We start from the raw sequence: 8,945 nt of genomic DNA, 5'->3' as shown, positions 1-8,945 counted from the left end.
AAGTGAATGAAAGGAAAGGCTCCGCATCCCTACCCACCCATCCGACATCCAGTTTCCCTCCCTTGAGCTTCCAGCGCCTCCCGGTCAGTGGCTGGGGGGGTCCTTCTCCTGGTGAATAGAGCATATTGATTAGTTGAGTGAACCACAACCGCATCCCCTTCTAAAGCAGAGGCAGGATCTCCATCTCTTCCCTTGAAAACAATTTTTTTTTAAATGTGTTATTATTTATTTTTGAGAGAGAGAGTCAGAGCATGAGCGGGGGAGGGACGGAGAGAGAGGGAGGCACAGAATCCAAAGCAGGCTCCAGGCTCTGAGCTGTGGGCACACAGCCCAACGCGGGGCTCGAACCCACGGACCGTGAGATCGTGACCCGAGCTGAAGTCGGATGCTTAAGCGACTGAGCCCCCCAAGCGCCCCTCAATCTCTTGCCTTTTAGAAATGCCGTCTGCACCCCGGAACAAACGCTCACAGCTTGCTCTCCACCCCCCCCCCCGGGAGGTTTGCTGGCCGGAGTGGGGGTTTGGGTGAAATTTTGAACTCCTTTTCATCTCCCCACCTGTTGAAAATGCCATTGCTAATCTCCCTGTCCCCTTTCCCACCCCGACCTCGATAAGAGCCGGCACGTTCCACTGCCTTCCAGTCTGGGGCCGACAAACTTCTGTAAAGGGTCAGGTTCGGTGGCCATTTGGTGGCGGCCATTTGGCGGGAGAACAGCCGCAGACAAGCTGTAAATGAACACGCGTGGCTCTGTTCCCCTAAAACCTTGTGTATAAAAACAGCAGGTGGGAGGCGCCTGGGTGGCTCCATGAGTTAAGCGTCTGACTTCGGCTCAGGTCATGATGTGGCATTTGTGCGTTCAAGCCCCACGTCAGGCTCTGTGCGTGTAGCTCAGAGCCTCCAGGCTGTTTGGATTCTGTGTCTCCCTCTCTCCCTGCCCCTCCCCTGCTTGCGCTCTGTCTCTCAAAAAAAAAAAAAAAAAAAAAAAGAAAGAAAGAAAGAAAGAAAGGAACGAAAACAAACAAACCAACAAAACCTTGATTTGGGCTTAGGTCATGATCTCACGGTTCCTGAGTTCAAGCCCCACATCGGGTTCTACTGTGACAGTGAGAAGCTGGCTTGGGATTCTCTCCCTCTGCCCCTCCCCCGCTCTCTCTCTGTCTCTCAAAATAAATAATATATAAATACATAAATAAATAAAGTTAGAAAAAAAAACAAACGGCAGCTGGGCCCCCCCTCCCCGCCGCTGGAGTCTATACCGTATTTAGGTTTGTAGCGAAGCTTCTGCCCTGCCACTTCCTAGCTCTGTGACCGTGGCCCCATGCGTTGCATATTGAATTTCACTTATTCTCCTGTAAAATGGGGTCGGGCGGATTCATGGATGCATATCTGGGGGTGCTTAACAGGAGGTTTGGCAAATAATTACTCCATAAATGCTACTTGTCGCTTAGAATTTTGACTCCTGGATAATGATTCAGCCAGCCTTTACGGGGCAACTACCACGTTCAGATTTTGCTTTTTACAGCGATTCAGAGTGTTAGGGCTGGAAGGCCTTTAGAGATGTAATCGAGAGGTTGAAAACTGGCAAAAGTGTTCCCAGATCCTACCCACGGAGGATTCTTTTCCTGTATCAGCTGTGTGACTCTGGGCAAGTTACTGAACATCTCTGTGCCTCAGTTTCCTCATTTGTAAACGGAGATGGGACCTACTTCGCCGGACTGCCATGAGAAACACGAAGCTAATATATGGAAAGTGTTTAGGATAAGCGCCTGGGATGCTAAGTGTCCCATGGCATTAAGTACTGTTACTATTATTTACACGATCATTGATATTGTTACCAGTTTTCTTTCCCGTGGGGCATACACACTCTGGTTTCCCCAAATTCTTTTACCTGCCATGCTTCTGAAGTCATTTGACTTGTCCGTCCCTGCTGAGGCCCAACACCTATATTTCATAGACGGGAAGTCTGAGGCCCGGATCCGAACGGGACCGAGTTGGCCAAATCCCCGCAACAAATCAAGGACAAAACTCATTTAGATTCGTAGTATTTACTCCCTAACTGTAGGGTGCACTCAGCTCTTCTCAGCCACAAGCCGCACACTGTTCCAGCTGAAACCCCCCTTCCTTGAATATTTCCACTGGTTACCAAGGAGCCCAAGACGACTTCTCTCAAAACCACTCGGACCCAAAGGCTGAAAGGTATAAAAGAGGCCTCCAGCCACTTTGGCTGGGAGAGAATCCAGCTGAGGTCCACCTCGACCCACATGCACTTAACTGGGGCTCACAGAGTTTAACGGAACATAATTTAAGGGGCAGGGAGTCATGCTCAAAGGAAAATTCCAGAAGGGTCCGGAGAGAGCCTTCCAGAGAGAATCTGACTTGTTACCGAACTATTTTTGCCAGAAAGTCATTGAATGTCTGCCATAGATTAAAAGTCAATCATGGGGGAGTGAGAAGGGCATCCCTGTGGTCACAGGAAAACCAAGAAACCGATTTGACCTCAACTAAGGGGCAGAGACAGGAGTCGTCTTAACATTACAAGGACCATTAAACAAAACAAAACAAAACGCTGTTCCAAACAGTCAATTTATCTTAATAAGGCCATGTTGCTTTTAATCATAACATCTTTGATAATGGACCTCATCATTTGTTTCTGCTGAGTCGCTTTCACAGACCCAGTGGAGAGATGTTTCCTCTTGGCGAAGGAGAAAACGGGAAGGTCTTTGGAGAGGTCAACCATGAAGGCACCAAGGAGGCAGCGTGTTTGCAGGAGATTGTATGTGTGCGCTCGGGATTGGGTGACGTGGAACCTTCTATCAATAGCAACGTCCATGATGGGAACAGAGGGGTCACCTCTGATCCAACAGCATGCAAATGTCCTCCAGCTAGCACAGTGGTACGTCTATGCAGTTGACCTTCGGCGCCAAACTTAAATCGACATTTGGCAGCTCCAATAATGGGGCTGTAAGTTCACGTAATGTGAAGCCACCAGGAGGGTAGAACGGACGTTCCAGGCCAGGTGTGTGTTGACAGTGTGAGCTGGAAAATCTTAAGGGGAATTGAGAATATCACAGGAGTGTGGATGGGCAGGCAAGCAAGAACTAGCTTCCCATCAGACGGGAAGGTCATGCCCGGGTTACCTTCCAGGGCTGTGACGCGAACTATATTTGTGCCTCCTTACCACGCCTGGCTTTTCCGAATTCAGAGAGCACGGTGGCGGTGGGAAAAGGTCACGGAACTTGGATCCGCTCAGTCCCGGGTTTGAGTATCACCCTCATCTCCTAATTGCTAGGTGACACTGGGCAACTTACTGAGTCTCTTGGAGCCTCGCAAAGTTTGTCCCATGGTTGTGGAGGCCAGGAGGGGTAAGAGACAGGCTACATAAAGTGCCTGAGAAACTAGGTGCTCAATAAACGTTGGCCCCCTTCTAGTGGTGTGCTGATAAATGTTTACCAACTGGCTCTCAAAAAACAGAGAGAGAGAGAGAGAGAGGAAAGAAAAGAAGAGAGAGCACGAGTGAGCTGTGATTTAGCGGGGTTGCCAGTTGCCATGGTGTGAACGCTCCCATCATGGCCGATTTCAAGCTATCGATATGATGTCATAGAATATGCAAGTAGGAAGACATGAACACAGGAATGATTCTCCTAAGCTGGCGGTGCAGGTGGTTTTAGAACACCACTGCTCCTTCTTTCTGTTCAGCCCTCTCTCCTTCCCCACTCCAAAATCCTATACAGAATCCTAGATTCAAAGTCAGCCGGGAGCGGGGCGCCTGGGTGGCTCAGTCGGTGAAGCGTCCAACGTTGGCTCAGGCCATGATCTCACGGTTTGTGGGTTCAAGTCTCAACATTGGTCTCCTCACTGATCGTGCGGAGCCTGCTTGGGATTCTCTCTCCCCCCCCCTCTGCCCCTCCTCCACTCGTGCTTTCTCTCTCTCAAAAATAAAGAAAGAGATCTTAAAAAAAAAAACCCACAAAGTCAGCAAGGAGCTCATTGGTGTTAAGACTCTCTTGTGAAATAGCTGGAAACTGAGTCCCTGGGTTCAAGGTCATACAGCCAATTCATGGCAGCACTGGGACCAAGATGTGGGCCTCCTGACTCCAAGTCCAGAGCACCTCCCACCCCATGCTGCTTGTGGGATTTGCCATGGGGTTGTCCCTTCAGGCACGATGGTCTCATGACAAACATGTTGGGCTCTTGTTCAGATCAAGTCTTGTTTTCAAAAACTTTTTAAAATGTTTACTTCTTTTTGAGAGACGGAGAGAGACCGAGCACAAGAGGCGGAGGGACAGAGAGAGAGGGAAGCACAGAATCCCAAGCAGGCTCTGTCAGCGCAGAGCCCGACGCGGGGCTCAAACCCACAAACCTGAAATTGTGACTTGAGCTGAAGTCAGACGCTTATCCAACTGAGCCACCCAGGCGCCCCTCGAATCAAGTCCTTTGAACCAAGATTAAAGGAGTCAGCCTTGTTTTTGGCTATGTATGGAATAGGGTCACGCTGAAGGACTCCTATGTGCTTGGACAGCATTGATAACGGGATCATTCCATTTTTCTAGCCTGTGCACACCCCCTTCTCTCCACCACAGCAGGAAATAAAGCTTCTCAATTCTGATGTCCTCCAGGCTGTAGTTCCTGAACGTGGAGAAGCTTCCTTTGGACTGTAATGGGTAAGCCACATCCAGTGACATCAGCAAGGGAACCCCAGGGACCCTACCTCAATGTTGATCCTGCATGGCCCATTCAGATGACGTTATCGGAGCTGCTTCCAAGAATCCTTTTGCTTTCACATCTAACACCTCTGGTTACTCAAATTCAGTGTGTATAGAGTGCTTACTATGCCCTCGGGTCTGTGATCGATTTCTGAACCTTGGAAGGGGTGTAGGGTATGGTTCCTGCCTTAGCATAACTTTCCCCAGGAATATCCATCTGTATCGAAACTTATCTATCTGCCAACTGTCTGTGTCTGTCTATCTATCTATCTATTCATCTCATTTTCTAGCTAGTATTATCCTTCCGTATTTCTTCATTTAATCAGTAAAACGTTCTTTTGTGTGCTGTCCCGGGAGGGATTATGTCACAGATTGAGCATTCAGAGACAGATGGTACCCGTCTTTAGGAAACACGTTTGAATGGCAAACACAAGCGTACGTAACAGTCGGAGAGACCCACGTTCAAATCTCGGCTCCGTTACCTACCTGCTGCGTGACCCTGGGCGGGCTGTTGGATGTCTCCAGGCCTCTGTCACCTTATGCGGGACGAAACTTTGTCTCTAGCTTGTGAGACTGCTGTGAAGGTTCAGCGGCACACTGAGTGGAAAGAACGTGCCTGAGGCACAGTCTCACGCACGGTGTGTGGGCAAGAAGTCTCAGCTTTGATTGATGCTGTTGGCTGCGTACGAGGTGTGGCTTGGGGGCTGAAGATGTGAGTATGAATGATGCACACAGTACCCCAGAGCACGCCGTCTCCTGGGAATAGCAGGCATGTTAGATAATCTGAAGTGTTCCAGGGAGGTATTGATTGATAAGCACTGCAGGGGACTAGTGAGCTGGGCGGAGTCAACCTGACAAAGAAGAGGCCTCCTCTGTGCATTTCCGAGTCCTTTGTCTCATTTGATCCCCTGGAAGACACTGAGAGATCAGAAGTATTGCCCCATTTTACAGATGCAGCAACAACAGATGCAAAGAAGTCGAGGCACAGTGCCCCCCCCCCCCCGGAAGGGATAAGACGCTACTGAGGCATCCTTGTGGGTCTAGGTCTCATGGCAGGGGCCTAAGTCATGCCCACTGTAGAAGTCCAGACACCTCCAGGCGGGTCTGATAACCAGTGAGGTGGCCTCTGGGCTCAGCAGGAGTCTCCAGGCACAAGGAACAGAGTCTCTGGGTGTAGAGGATCGGGAAACCAGCAGGACAAGCTGGGCTCTGATTCCACATCTCAGAACCAGAGGGCAGAAGTGATTTCCCGTGGAGCATAACGACCAGCCCTGGTCTCTTTCCTCAGCCCAGCCCACGGACCTGTGTCTGGGCCCATTAGAGAGAAAGGTAAGTAGAAGCAGACAGAGGCTCCACGCTGGGACACACTGGGGCCTGGGCAGCAGTGCCCCAGGACCCAGCACCTACCAGGAGGAAGGAGGGAGGCCCGTGTCCCCGACTCTGCCACTTTGGAGAGACCCGGGATCTCCGTGGAGACCCAAAGATGGAGACCGCAGACCCCACAAGGCATGAGACTTGGTAGGGACGGAGATAGACACCCCCTCCCCAGGGAATACACTAGCCGTATTTGTCAGCCTGTCCGAAGACAGCCCCCGAGACAGACAGAAATACTTGGCTGTGGAGGATGTTATTAAAGCTGAGGTCCTATGGAACCAACGGGGGAGAAAGAGGTAGGAAAATGTGGGATGTATTTATTTATTCTGCTAATGGGGCTCCATTGACCCCCACAAACTGCTGAGGCCTGTGCAGGGGTTTGTTGAGGAAAGAGAACAACCAACCCCGTGCTTTAGAAACCCAATCCGCATCTACTGAGCACCAACTATCGTACTGTCGTACAGAGAGGAATATTGTAATCACCATCTACTGGAAGCCAGTGAGAAAATCAGGATTGTAGTTCAGCACAATAAGGGTTGGTATAGTAATAGCTGTGATGATCCCTGAATAGGTGGGCATGGCCAGTGATGGCCATGGAATCTCAGCTTGTCCAAAGTGAATCTCAGAGCTCATTGCTGGAATAAGTCTGTTCTCTCTTGTTCTGGGTGATGGGGGGTGTGTGCATATAAGGTGTGGAGCTCTGGGGCCTTGTTGCTGCCAGATAGACAGACAAAACTGACAGAGGAAGGCAGGACGGAAGGGGGAGAGAAGTGGAGCTGAGCTCTGGTGAGACAGTGAACCCCTGGATCAAACTATGCCTGAAGCCCACACTCCTGCTTGACCCTCCATTTATATAAACCAACACTCTTTCCCTGTTGTTTCAGCAGTTTGAGTTGGGTTTGTTAGCACTTGTAATTGAGAGCGTATTTTAACAACAGATAAGACATAGTAGGAAATTAAGGGATTTGAAGGCTTTGTAATTAATGCCTTTGGTACTAAGGAATGATAACCCTTTCCTTAAAGCCATGGGGGAGTTCTCAAAGTGGGGGTGGATGATCAGATTCTTATATCTTAAATATCTCCCTGGCTCCAGAGTGGAGGTTGAATTGAAGTCAGGCAATAGTAAAGGCAAGGGACAATAAGATGACGAGTAGAAGTTGTTATACCCATCCAGGTAATGGGGGGTGGGGGATAGAGAGGCGGAGACACCTTTGTAAGCTATCAAAAAGGAATGAGCTATCAGTTTCTCCGCTCCTGGTTCTGGTCCCTGAGCCACTATTCCTTCCAATCGTGCTTGGTACAGGCTGTGACATACCGTAAGAATTTGAGCTTACTGATTCAGGTCCCCTAAACGATCCAAGCCACTTGTTTGACATACGCGGAAGCCGAGGCACAGAGAGGCATCAGGACTTCTGGGGAGCTGGGGAGCTGGTGCCACTAGAGTCCCAGAAGACTCATGGATCGTGCAGGAGGCTTCTGTGGTCACTTCATCAGTGTGGGAGGTCCCGCTTTCCAGGCCAGCTTCAGGGTCACCCGAGAAGCCAGGCGTCCGAGAAGTCCTGAGAATGCAGGCTCTCAGGCCCCACACATTCCAAGTTAGGGGAATCTGGGATTGGGCTTGGGAATCTGCACATTTAGTCAGGTCTTCTCTCCTCCACTTGCCTGCCCGGAGGATTCTAGTAGCTTCCAAATGCTGAGAAATGCAGCTGTAAGCCTCTGTATCCTCCAGAGATGTTTGGAACCTGATTTATGTCCTAAAAGCTGACATTCCCATAATGACCATAAAAACTAAAGCCGTGTGATATAGTGAAGGCTGAACAGGGTGTGGGATGAGCTTTCTTTTTTGTGTTTTTTTTCCCCCCAGCTTGACTGAGGTATAATTGACAAATAAAATTGTAAGATATTTAAAGTGCACACCATGACCTGATATACACACACACACACACACACACACACACACTGACAAAGATCCCTCCCAGCTAGTAAGCGAACATATCCATCACCTCGTATATTTATTCTTTCGGTGTTTATTTATTTATTTAGAGAGAGAGCGTGAGCAGGGGAAGGGCAGAGAGAGAGAGAGGGAGGGAGAGAATCCCAAGCAGGCTCCACACTGTCAGCACAGAGCCTGACACGGGGCTCAATCTCACCAACCATGAGATCACGACCTGAGCTGAAGTCAAGAATCAGATGCTCGACAGACTGAGCCACCCAGGCACCCCAAACCTCCTATATTTATTTTATATTCATTTTGTGTGTGAGAGAACGTCTAACTTCCCCTCGCTTAGCAAACTTCAACCATACAAAAGTGTTATCAACTATAGTCCCCACGTTTTATGTTACATCCTCAGACCTTACTCATCTTGTAGCTGAAAACTTATACCCTTTTACTAACCTCTCCCCATTTCCCCCACCGACCCTCTGAGCTCCTGGCAACTGCCTTTCTACTCTCTGTTCCTAGGAATTTGACTTAAAAAAAAAAAAAAGATTCCATGTATAAGTGATATCATGCAGTATTTATCTCTGTCTGTCTGACTTACTGCACTTAGCACAATGCCTCAAAGATCCACCCACACTGTTGCAAATGACAAGATTTCCCTCTTGTTCATGGGTGAATAATATTCTTTGTATATTCATCCATTGATGGATGCTTAGACTGTTTCCATACCTTGGCTGTTGCGAATGACGCTGCCATGAACACGGAGGTATGGATAGATATCTCTGATATCCTGTCATCACTTCTGCAATGTGCCTTTTTTAAAAATCTTATTTTCGAGAGAGAGTATGTGAGCAGGGGAGAGGGGCAGAGGGAGAGAGACAGAGACGGAGAATCTTAAGGAAGCTCTATGTTCAGTGTGGTGCCTAATG

Source organism: Herpailurus yagouaroundi, unplaced genomic scaffold (assembly GCF_014898765.1).
Source record: "Herpailurus yagouaroundi ecotype Mexico unplaced genomic scaffold, PumYag 428, whole genome shotgun sequence".
Classification (NCBI taxonomy): domain Eukaryota; kingdom Metazoa; phylum Chordata; class Mammalia; order Carnivora; family Felidae; genus Herpailurus; species Herpailurus yagouaroundi.
The sequence above is the reverse complement of the archived record's forward strand: the minus strand, read 5'-3'. Positions refer to the sequence as shown.